This window comes from Octodon degus, unplaced genomic scaffold (genome assembly GCF_000260255.1).
Source record: "Octodon degus isolate 3935 unplaced genomic scaffold, OctDeg1.0 scaffold00137, whole genome shotgun sequence".
Classification (NCBI taxonomy): domain Eukaryota; kingdom Metazoa; phylum Chordata; class Mammalia; order Rodentia; family Octodontidae; genus Octodon; species Octodon degus.
In genome coordinates, this window is record NW_004524713.1 from 1,808,264 (window position 1) to 1,821,594 (window position 13,331).

Here is a 13,331-nt window from a genome sequence, read left to right on the forward strand (position 1 = left end):
TGGTACAGGAGTCTTGCTCTACACCCCAGGTTCATAGTGATCATCCTGTCTCAGCCTCCCCAGCACTGAGATTACAGGCCTGTGCCACTACACTCAGCCTCAGTAGCCAACATAGCACACCCAGGATTCCAGAGACTGCACAGCGTGAGGTACTGGGGATCCAACCTGGATCCAACCTGGGTCTCTGAGCTTGCCAGGCAGGGTCTTAACCTGCTGAGCTATCTCCTTAGCTTCTCTGCTGCTTTCAAATCCAGAGTGACTCAGGCCAAGCCTGGCCTCTGGCTTAAGCCCCCCTGGGGGTCAGTTGCTAGCTTAGCCAAAACTTTTGGACCACAGCTGTCTCCTATGGCTGTCCCTTAACCAGTCATTATGAGAGTGTAACACTGAGAACCCTAACATGCAGCCAACCCCGATGCTCTGAGTTTCAGGGTCAGGCAACCCATTCTAGGCATGAGGTCCAACCAGTCTCTCTAGGGCATATGGTGGGCAGGTAACCGGAGCCCCTCACTAGCGACTGTAGCAGACAGCACCTGCAGGACTGTCCCACTGTTGTGTTTCTGCCTGAAGGCCTGTTGAGTGCCTGAATTTCTTTCTGTAGATTTGGTCTTCCTTTCTCAGGAGCCACCATCAGGAGCCCAGCAGAAAGTGCAGGCTGCCCCCTCCTTTCTTCTGCATTGTATTTTGCCTCTTTACTGTTTCTCTAGGTTCCAATTTTCCTGTCAGGTCTTTCCTGGGCCTCAGCACTCTGTCTCGCTCATTCTATTTTTCCCCAAGATGTTGTTTTCCAGGGTCTGGATTCTGAATCTTAAAGAAGCAGAGTTGTTGCTCACAGCTGCCCCATTTCCAACATGTACTTGAAGCAATACAAAAATCATGTACAAACTTTGCACGTGTTATTATGTGTTTTTTGTGGTTATTTTATTTCATTTCACTTTTGAGACACGCTCTTATTCTGTAGTTTAGGCAGGCTTTAAACTTACTAGGTAGCCCAGGCTGGCTTCAAACCCATGACAATCCCTTTGTCTCAGCCTCATGAGTCCTGAAATTACAGGCATGTTCCACCACACCTAGTTTCATATGCTATTTTGAAATAAATTTTATTTAAATTTAAAGATAAAGTAAAATCAATGTGGTGAGGCAGGAGTAGTCAGTCTCTAAGAGCAAAATGGAGTTCATGGTTTATTAGAAACATGAAGATAGCATAGATTTATTATTTTTTTCTTTTTTCCCCTATTGATGTATTTGGTACAGGGTCTCACTATGCAGCTTGAACTTGTGATCCTCCTTTTTTCAAGCTCCCCAACACTGGGATTACAGGTGTGTGCCTCTATGCCCACACTCAGTGGCCAGCTCAGTGCTCCTGGGGGGCAGGGCTGGCACAGGACTGGGGATCAAACCTTGGTCCCTGCACTTGCCCAAGCAACTGCTTAGTACACTAAGCTATCTTGCTGGCTCTAATTTTTCCTTAAGCAGACAACTAAGTTCACACATGTGGAAGTTAATATTATAAGAAATTGTAAGAGCATTTAAAAGAATATATCTGAGGTTTTTCCACTGATGTAAGGAACAAAATACAGCAGCAAATAAGGAAATTTATTTTAGGATCTCAAAGATTGAGAGAATAACAGTATTTGGAGGTTGTAAGAAGAAACTGTTTTAGATAGAAGGTACAAAGGAAGTACATATCAGATGGAGTCCAGAAGAGCTAGGAGCTCAGGCATAGAATGAGATGGAGAGGTCAAGTGGAGGACTGAGACGAGGTCAGATTATGTAGTGTCTTATATCGATGCTTAGCAACTTGAGGTTGTATTGAAAAAGCAGAGATAATTGATGTGAAGCTAGTAAGCTATGAACTTTCTATGACCCTTCTGATTAAAATATGTTTCCTGTGCTCTTTAAATGATAACTTATAATGGGTAGTGAGATTTAGCAGTTGACAAACTTTTGTATTTAATGGGTTTGCCTTTTAGACCCTAAGAACAAACATTATGGTATGGAGGTGGGACTTGGCCCAGTGCCTAAAGCAAACAAGCTGCCTCACTCCTGAGATGAACATCCTGTCCAGTTAAGGTTTGCTATAAATTGTTAAGCAACCTATTGTCATGTTTACACAACAGTTTTGTTGTGAAAAAAGGGGGGAAAATATATATGTATGTATATACAAGAGAGAATAGATATATAGCTATTTTCCCCTTAGTTCACTGAGTATAAAAGTTTGCACTAATATTGTTTATACAAGATATCATGTCTGCATCTTGTCCTCTGAATAACTGCTTAAAAAAGACAGCATGAAATGTATTAATTAATGTAAACATCCTACTAGTCTCTTTTGAAGCTGTTTCATTGCTATTTTATCTTTTTCTTTCATTAAAGTGAATGCAAATTATAAAAAGTAAATATAAAAATATTAAATGTTAATTTGCAATGTAAGGAAGTAATATATGAGAGGAGAAAAGGAAGGAACCAGAAAGATATCTTATGAAAGTCTGAGAGATCAGAATAGAGATGGAGATGTAGGTAAGTGTAGAGGTTCACGGGAACAGGAGGAAGTAATTCACTGGATTTGGATGGTGAAGAAAGAAAAGTTTAAAATTTATGAGTCATTTCTTACCTTTGATTTTTTTTTTCAGAATTGGGGATTGAACTCAGGTCCTTACACTTATCAGGGAAGAGCTTATTCCACTGAGCCATCTCCCCGGCCCCTTTACCTTTGATTTTTCAGTAATTTCAAGATACTTTTACACCTGCAGTAGTCCCTTGCTATTTTAAGGCTCGGTTTTCATGGACTCACTGTTCCACGGGTTTTCAAAAAATATTAATCTAAATTATTTATCCCATGATATACAAAAAATCCCATGATTTTTTGTATATCATGGGATTTTTTCAGTGCAGTACGGTATACATATGTTGTTAAAATTAAGTAGGTTTATGAGTTTAGAAAATGTTTAATAACAGAAATGTTTTTGAAAGTGTGGGAAAGGTTTACAAGGGCATGGTAAAGGTTTATAAAGCCTTAAAACATATATAAATATTAAATTAAATATAATATCTCTAGTTTTCTGATTTTCACTGATTGCCATGGTGTCTGGAATGTAACCTCTGCAAGAAATGAGGGACCGCTGTATTTTTTTTAATTAATTGTTTCCAAAAATAAAGAAAATAGGTTTCCTAGAAGGCAGTTGGTAACAATAAACTATTGAAATTCTATCAAATATTCTCCAGGGTCAAATATATTCCTTGATAATCCACAAATAAAACCTAAGCAGTAGAACTACTTAGTATAGATAGACTCTTCTGTATAGTATTGTATATCGCATACAGTTGTATTGAAATAACTGTGGGAATTGCACATAAAATAGGAAAAGTAGTTCCTTATACTTTGCTTTGTTTTCTCAGTCAACTCAATCTCTGAGCCCGGTAAAGGGTGAGAAAACAGAAATCAAAAAGTTAAAGTATTTAGAGAAGCCTTTTTTATGCTATAAAATTTATTCGTGTAAGCACCCGTACACTTCTGGTGGGCAAGATGATATGCAGAGTTTGCTACAAGGCGCAGTGGAAATCTTGTTGGGGAAGACAGAACGTTGGGCCGTGGCAAGGATCCAAAGAGAGGTGAGAAGAGAGAGCGTCTTCAGGGAAAGACTTAAAATAATAATTTAAAGCTTCATGAGGCAACAGATGATCCAGTTTAAACATTAAGAAACAGTACCATCAATAAGAAAGGAAATCAACTTCTATGTGTACCAAAAGGTTGCAAGGAAAAGGAGGAAAATTTGCATTTGCCACGGTACAGATAGGAGTGTTCCGCAAGAGGGGCCTTAATTATTATAATGGCAAACCCTGCAAATAAAATAGAATCCAAATCACTGGTCTCAGCTTTCAAGATTTATGTGTATTAAGGCAGGGCTGTAGGACGCAAGCTATGGCCTGTCAAGCATTTACTCCACGGACACTCTCTACAGAAGCACCTGGCCAGTGAGTGCTCAGTGATCCCTGTGTGCTCCAGTGCGTGCTGTAAAAGCGAGCTAGATACAAATCCGTAGACCCATCGGCCAGGGCGAGCCTCAGCCCCAGGGGGAGCGAGCCACGGAAAGCAGGAAGCTTGAGATTTCATGTCTTCAGGTCAGATCAGAATCCCAAATATACATTTCAGGATTGTATTTTTTGTTTTAAAGATAGTTTCCTTGAATATATGCACGATGGTTAAAATAATAATAATTTTTAAAAAACAGTAAAAAAAAAATAATGATAACCATTTGAAGGAGCTGACCCTTCCCACTCATCCGAATGGCTTCACGGGACTCCGGTGCGGGGAGGATGTTACAAGTCTTGGTTGCGGCCTTGGTCACACCATCGGCAAAAGCTCTCGCTGACGTTTAAAAATAAGGATGAAGGAGAAAACAGGAAAAACAAGACCCCGAACGCCAAAGGAACTTCAGTGGGATGATGGGCCACCACCATTGGAGAATATCTCCCCAAGCTCTGCACACGCTGGGCCACCGCGGTGTCCGAGATGCCGGGCAGGCCTCTTCCCCCAGGTAGATAGACGGCGCCGTCCAGCTCTTCCATGGAGCCCAGGTTCCCCCCGCATGCCTGTCTCTTCTCCTTAGGCTCTGCCAACAGGGGGGAAATAATTGTTGATAAACATGGAGAGAAAGGCCTCTTCGGGATGTCTTTCATCTTACTTCTTTCCGACTCCCAGGGCGGAAGGGCTCCATTCTCGAGATTCTTGGGGTCCTTCTCTCGGATGGCCAAGATCCAGTCCCGGAGTCACTGGCCCTGATGCCTAGCCGTGTGTCTCTGCGTCCCAGTCCTCGGAGCTGGAGTCTTCGTGGCTCTGCTCAGCCTTCCACCTCTTGTACCTGTCGATGAGCTTGGTCAGATAGGATGTCTTCCCGGCGCTGCGAAAGATGAACTTGTGCTTCAGCAACTCCTTCGCCGTAGGTTTAAAGCTCTGCTCCTTGTTCAGACAGGCCTGCATGACCTCCCTGAGGGGCTTGCTGTAGTTTCCCTCCAGCATTGGGGGGTTGTTCTTTGGAAAGAGGAACAGAACCTTCATGGGATGAAGCTCTGAGTGAGGCGTTCCCCCTTGCCAGCTCTGTAGCGGTGATGCCCAGGACCAGATGTCGGTCCTCGAGTCACAGGCTGACTGTTTGATCACCTCGGGCCCCATCCAGAAAGGGGTGTCTGTGAAAGTGTTCCTCTTTATCTGGGTATTGGTCAACTGGCCAGCCTCTCCGAAGTCAGCCAGCTTCAACTCTCCATGTTCAGACAGCAGAACACTGACCGCTTTGATATCTGTGTGGATCTTCTCTCTGAGTGCAGGCAATCGAGTCCCTTCAGGATCGCTCTCAATATGGTGGCGATCTGAGTCTCGTCTAAAGGCCAGGTTCTAACAGATCCAGTGCAGAGCCACCACCAAGATACTCCATTATTATCTACAACTTCTTGTCCTTCAGACAGGATCCATACTATTTGGTTACATATAAGCTGTCACACTGACTCAGTACTGTGATTTTCTTTTTATTTAATTTATTTTTAGCACTGTGATTACTTGTGGAATTGTCTTCTATCTCATTTTCAGCTTCTTCCAGATCAGTGATTTTTTAATGACAACCACCTGCTGAGTCCCGTTGTCAATGCCTTTGAACACCTCTCTGAAAAAGCCCTTTCCAATTTTCGCTAGTTTTGCAAAAAGCTCCTCTGGGTCTGCTTTCAGATTCTGCATGCCTGGCAGGCCCGACTGCACTGGGGAGCACACCATGGAGAGGAAGGGCGCTTCCTGGCTTGGAAGGCCAGGACTGGAGCTGTGAGCAGGCCGCGGGGCTCAGGGGCACAGAGTGGGTTGAGTCCCCATGAGCGGAGCTGGCAAGGCTGCAAGTCCTGAGTGAGGAGCCTCCTGCATGGAGTTGTGGGAACCAGACAAGGCCTCGGCCTGCGTGCTGGGCCAACAGAGCTGGAGGGTGCACGCCGGTAGTCAGCCAAGCCCTCGAGTACCCCTGGAGAAGTCTTTAAAGGACCTTTTCATACATATGTATGTGCAAAATAGTTAGGATGGTTACACAGCTACTTTCTCTTAGTTCAGTGGGAAGAAAGGTTTTTAATAATATTGCGTAGGCAAGATATCATGTCTGCATCTTGTACTCTGAATAACTACTAGGAAGACAACAATATGAAAAGTATTAATTACTGTAACTGTCCTACTAACCTGTTTTGAAACTGTTTCATTGCTATTTCATCTTTTTTCTCATTAAAATGAATTTTTAAAAAAGGAAAGAAAAGTTAAAGTAAATTGATACACACAAGGTATTAAGTTAGCTCTTTCTAATTCAAGTCCTAGGCTCTTTGAGCTAACACACTATTGTGCTGTAAACTGCTGGATTTTAGGGAGAACATACTGTGCATGCAGATCCGTCATGACAGGTGAAGTTTACTGTCGTCAAAGTCACAATGTCAGCAATTTACCAACCCTGGAAATAAGGGGATTTAAAAATGACCCTGACAGGAAATATATTGAAGCAGTCAGTAATTTTGTTTACCTAAAATAACAATGCATTGCAGACAAGCCTTCCTGGAGAAAAATGTCATCAGGAAGCACTTATGACTCTGGGATCCTATTCCCCGCACCTTGTAGTTTAATTTGTTCATATTGCTGGGATATTCTGGCCATCCTATATCTTCCTATCACTCAAGGACTGTCAAGGAGAAAGCTGACATTGAGGGCACTGACCTCAAGGTCATCCTATTGTGTTTAGAACCTCTCTGGCATTTTTTATTATTGCTTAACTCATCAGTGCTGCCTGAGCCCCAGTTTCCTTATCTGGCCTCTCTCTGAGGAAGAAAATTACAAATGCCCAAGCTTTGTGACCTCCTTCATGTCACTGTCAGTTGAGGCAGGGAACTCGGCAACAAGTCATTATTAGACATTATATAGCCCGACACTTAGTGGAGCAAAATGTAACAGTCTGGACCCAAGATCATGTTCTGATTTCTTACCTAGGAACAAAAATTGGCATGGCTAAGTAAAAACAAATGATAAATAACAATCATAGTTATAATAAAAGGATTTGAAGTATGCCTATTTGGGTTCCAATCCCAGTTATCTCTTTTTTTTATGTTTTTGGTACAGGGTCTCACTATGAAGCTGAGACTCCTAGTGATCTTTCTGTTTTCAGCCTGCCCAGTGCTGGGATTATGGGTGTGTGCCACAATGCCCAGTCTCAGTGGCTGGCTCAGCACACCCTTGGGGTGGGAACTGCATGGCATGTGGTGCTGGGGATCAAACACTGGTCCCTCTGCTTGCCTAAGCAGGCGCTTACTCCACTGAGCTATCTCACTGGCCCTCAAATCTCAGTTATCTCACTCTTTAATTTAAAAAATAATTTCTCTTACTTTTCTCAGTTTCTTTTCATAAAAAGGATTCAATAAATCTGTGAGCATGAAGCCTCTGGTGTGATGCCTAGCACCACCCTTGTGCAACAAGAAGTCCTTCGCTTCATGCTGATCCACATTTTGACTTGGTGACCTCTGCTGTTCAGCACTGTCTGTGTTTACCATAAACTTAATTTGTGAATTATGGCTATTGTTGTTTTAATATACATTTCACTGAAATTTTCTTAGTTTCATCGTGTAATATTTAACTGGATAACATTTGTTATTTACCCTAGACCAAGCACTGTATCACATGGTTTGTATGCATTCATTTCACCACTCATTGCTGCAGTGTTTGGTTGCTGGATAACTGTTGCTAATATCCACCCACTTCTTTCTAAAGATGAGGAAACTGGGACTCTGAGATGTCATGATAATTGTTGAGATTATAAAGCTCCCAAAAGAAAGCACAGAAAATGATATTGAAAACCACAGCTATTTGATTCAGAAAAGTTGCAATTATTAGATTTTTAATATATCTCAAGATGATTTCATAAATCTCTGTAAGTCTGAATTTTTAAAAATTGGAGGTGCAGAATTCTTTATTACAAATCATAAAGGACTCCAGAGAACACACTGATGAGGTTACTGTTAGAAGACATATATTTTCATAAGCAATAGGATATGTCCTATGAAAAGACTAATTTGTTCTTTTGAAGAAAGGAAGTAGCTGTACTTATTCTAGGTTGATATCAGAAATCATTTATCTTACAGGACATGTGTTTTGTGCAGGTATAGGTTTTAGAAGCAGAAGACATAGTTTAAACAGTATATTACAAGTTATCTGGGAAATGACATCTCCAAAAATTAGAAATAGAAAAGAACAAGTAGGAGAAACGAACTAAAATTGAGCAGGTCTGTAGAACTATCCCTCTTTCTTTCTTTGTGTGTGTGTAAAGTATATTTGCAAATGTAAAGTGAATACACGCATGCACACACAAATTGATTCCTACTAATACATCATATAAATCTCTTGACTATTCTGGATAAATCATAATTATTTTGCCTTGATAGTCAAGGACTTAACTAATACACCTGAGTGTGGAATTTTGGTCCCCTCTAAGCACATCTTGTGAATATAACATCTTGAGAAAGTCTCTCATGCTTGTTCAGTCAAATATTTGTCATCTGCAAAACAAAGTCATTGAGAGAGATTATCTTTACCTTTCTAGACTTGTAATATTTTAAGAACAGGATTCCACAAACCTAACACTAGCTAATACGGTAGAATTAGACTGTGTTCACATAACTAATCCCCAACATTACCCGATCGTCCCACTTACAAACAGCATATCTGTTTACATAACTTTTGAATAGCAGATGAATGAATTATAGGTTATAGTAGTTTCTCAATATAAAAATGATCCTAGTGCCTTAGGCTTTCATATCTACTCACATTCTAAACCTGACTCAGTTTCTCTGCTTTTTTGAGTCAGATTTGGACAAATAAATGATCTGTTTTTCCAGTAATTTTCATCAATTTAATAAAGCATAAACCACATAATCTACTCACTAAAAGATCCTATAGCCTCCCTCCCCTCCCTCTCCCTCCCCCACACCCCCTCCTTCTCTGTCTCTCCATTCCTTCTTCTTTCCAGTTTTTCTCTGTAACTTAAATACTTCCTGGATAGCTAGCAAAGATTACTACATTGGAGAAAACATGGAACACAAATGAACTTATAGCTGAAGACATCTCAGATAAGCCAGAACTTAGGCACAGGGCAGCTGACCACACAAGCATGAGTGAGGTCAGATGTGACCAGAACCTCTCACTTGAGTCCAGACTAAATTGTTGGCACTTAGAATCATGAGATAAATTAGTGTATCTTGTTCAAAGCCCTCACATAATGTGGTTTGTTACCTAGAAAACACCAAGAACTTTCTATCTGACTTTTCCTTCATGAATATGTTCACATACAGTTCAAGTCTAGTCTTGATATATCTTCAATGTAGCATGATCTAGGCATTTCAACCTTGTGAGGATTAAGCTTGTCAATTTAATTGGACTGAGAAATGTCTGGGAAATTAGTAAAACACATATATTAATAAGCTTTCCCATTGCTGAGGGAAAAAACCAGACACCCACAATTTAAGGAGGGAAAGCCTCCTTTTGCGCATGCATCTAGAGAATTCAGTCTGCAGTAAGCTGGCCTCAAGACACAAGCACTATGGTGGAAGGGTGACAGAATAAAGATGCATAGATCATGATGGCCAGGAAAGAAATCAGAGTCAATCAAGTTGACAGTGCATGTGAACTGTCACTGCATACCTCAGAGATTACTGGGTCATGAGGGCTCTGCCTTCATTGGCGGATTCATTTATCAATGAGATCATAACTTGATGGCATTACTAGAATGTGATAGAAACTGGTGTTTGGTCTGGTTAGAAGGAGTGTATTACGCAGGTGTGACACTGGGACTCTATCTGGACCAGAAGCCTCCCTCTGGCATGTTTGCTCTCTGCTTCCTGGCTGCCCTGAGGGAAGCAGGTTTCTTCCACCATGGGCTTCGGTGTTCATGTCCTGCTTCAATTTAGGCCCTCATCAGTGAAACTAGTCAAACATGGAGTAGAACCTCTGAGACTGAGTAAAGATCTACCCTTTACTCTTTAAGATTATTTTTCAAATAATTTAGTCATAGCAATGCAGAGCTTTCACAAATCTTAATTAATCATATTTATTTGTTCATTAAATAAAATATTTTAGTGACAGATTACTAGATTCTAACCTGCTCCTTATCATATTAGTTACTGTCTACACTGGGTTATTTGTTGGCATCTTGCCAAATTAGGGAGTTTCCTCCTATGTCATGACAATTGAAGTTGTTGAAATCCATTCTTTCTATATTTCTTAATTAACTCTCTCTACTTTAGGGTTTTACAAATGAGAGAGATTGCAAGAGAGTAAAGAAAAACCATAATTGCTCTCAGAGGAGGGTATGGGGAAATAGTAAAAGGACATGTGACATTGACAGTGTCTCTCATTCAGTCTACTGTAAGTTACATCAGTGTTCTTGGCAGGTGAAACACGTGGCAGAAATCTCTGGAGATTCTTGCACTTCCTGCCTTCCAAAGTAATGCTAACATCTTCTCTGAACTTTTCTAACACTGTTCTTACAAAGGCTTTACAAATATATACTGTATCCCATTGTATTGGACATTTCTAGATTGTTTCTACTTCCCATGCTTAAACTTAGGAAGTATTTCAGGAGAAGTTGAGCATTTCTAACCAAAAAATCTGAAATTTTACATTCCCCCAAGTGTGAAAATTTATGAGTGGTGGCCTAACACCACAACGGGAAAATTTTCCACCATGAAATTTTTGTGGTGGTCTTAATAATGAATAGTTAAGCATGCATCATTCTTATTTCATCAATTAAATGAAGTCCACGATTTCAGTTAGTCTTTGCTTAATATCAATTTTTGTGTCAAAGTTTCCAGATACAGTTCAGGATATTACATTACATTTATTGGCAGAACCAGGGATTGAACTCAGGCCCTTGTGCTTGCCAAGCAAGTGCTTATTTTAGTGAGCCATCTCCCCAGCTACATTACATTTAAACATGCTATCGCCTTAACCCTATCTTCTCAGACATATCTGAAAGTGAAAGTTGCTTGAGCTTCCTGTTTTTGACCCTAACAATTTTGAATGCTACTCAGTTATATTAGAAAATGTCCCTTAAATAGGATTTGCATGATATTTTCTAGATTAAATGAAAGGACCATATTTCACAATGAGATCAGAATTGTGGGTTGAAAAAAATAATTCATGCAAAGCTTAATTCTCATCACATAGTATCAAGAGGAAGTTTCATCAACATGACATCCTTAGTCATGTTAATTTTCTTTACCTGACTCAAGGAATGTCTAAGTGGAAAGTTTGTAAGTCTCCCTTTTTAACATTTCTAACTCCTAATATCATTAGAAGAAAGGCAGCAGGTAAATCCTACACTATAGGGGTTGGATACCATAGTCTACAACCTTAGACTAATCCAGTTATGCACAGGGTACACATTTTTTTTAAAAAAAAATGTCCTGTACTATCCTGCCTATTCTTTTCTGGTTTTGATTCTATTTACATTTTTTTTTTCTCCTGCACTTTACTTTGAGGTGTTTCATCAGTCTCCTTGTTTTTCTCATGGATTCTATTTTGATTATAGTGAACTTATCAAAGTCATTTCTCATTTAAGTTATTGGTTCTGATTTCTAGAGTTTTCTTTTAGATGTTTTCTCAGTATCTCCATGATTCTGATCATGTTACCTGTGTGCTTTTGCATGACATCAATGCTTCAGTTAGAAACTTTAACTTACTAGTCATAGTTCACGTAAATCTCACTAATTTCACTATGTTTCATTATATGAACATGATCTTAACATTTTGTTTCATAAGATTTTTTTCTTCACATTGAACTTCATATTTAATTTTTGTTTAAATTCAAACATATACTAGATAAAATAAGTTGTGTTAAGCAGATCTTGATATCATAATTCATAACAATTTGCTTAGAGTTCAATTCTGTCTAAGTATCTATGCATTTTTAGGTCCCAGAGGCTCAGCCTCTTATACCTGTTAACTTTGGTATTCTCCACATGCTTCTGCACAGAGGGAAACTGTCTTGCTGCTCCTGTTTTCTTCTACTGTTATTATTATGAAGCCCTGCTTCAGTGATTTTATGTAATGAATATAATCATTTAATTCAATATCAACATTTCTGTAGAGCTGTGTCTTGTGAGTTTGGCCATGTATAAATTTTCCCTGTATTCCATACTCTGATTAAAGCACTCCCAATACGTCCTCATGAGTCTTAGCTGTCTGCTTCCTGTGCTTTTTCTCCATAGGGTGAAAGACTAATCCTAAAGATTCTCTTTCTCATAGTCCATCTATATTTTCCTACCAGTTTATGGCTTCAACTGATTCTACTTCAGTTTAGCAGACCTAAAATTTACCTCATCCACTGTACAAACCATTTTCCTGGATTCTAGGGACGGAGAATTATCCAGTAACCTCCATTCTCTGCTGATTCCAGGGAAAGGCCACGAGTTTTAATTTGTGTAGTTGTATCTTGTTGGAAAAATAAAAATGATGACTCCTAAGCTCCTTGCACATGGGTTCTGAAATGAGAGAACATGCCCTCTTAGTGTGGTTTCAAATGACATTGTACAAAATGAAACTTCCATATCCTTTTAAGGACTATGCTGTTTCTAAGTATTCTGTGTGATATTATTGCTTTTCTTTTTTTGTTGTTGTTGTTACTGAATTCCACCAAGGGCCTATGATGTTCTAGGAGATGTTCTTCCCCAGCCAGTATACTTTAGTTTGTTAGTTGCCCAGATAATAATTCCTGTTACTCTTGCTTATTAGACATGGCTGATCAATGTGATCACAGCTGGCCACTGTGTTGCGTATTGTAAGAACCTGTCCCCAACTTACAAGCCATTCTGTCTCTATTTTTCTTCCCTGCTTATCCCAAATAAACCCTAGACCCCAAAAAGATCAGGATTTGATATTCTGATAGCTCTAATTAGTGCTCATTAACATAAAATAAATCTAATTCCAAATCCCTGGTATCATTTTGTTGTTTTCTCCTTCTCACTGCAATCTCAGTGAGGTTTGAGGGAGGAAGCATAGCTTAATTTTATACATGTCTCTGGACACTTGTATTGAACATGGAACTTAGTATGCACTTAACAAATCTATATTAAATGAATGGAATAAATTCATAGAAAGATAAGTCTACTACTGAAATGAGAGTAGTGTGCTTCATCATCAAATTGTTAGCATCAAGGCAATTCCAGTGGGATTCTCACTGGTATATTAATAGCACAGATGTAAATAGTTACTTTTAAAAAGTATTTATAATATGAATGTCACTATGAAAGAGTTTTAATGAATGACACCAATTAAT

General features: G+C 39.6%; 1 pseudogene; it reads right to left on the reverse strand.

Moving 5' to 3' along the window:
• Positions 1-4,432: 4,432 nt before the first annotated feature.
• LOC101586308 lies at positions 4,433-5,761 on the reverse strand (annotated as a pseudogene).
• Between the last annotated feature and the right edge of the window lie 7,570 nt (positions 5,762-13,331).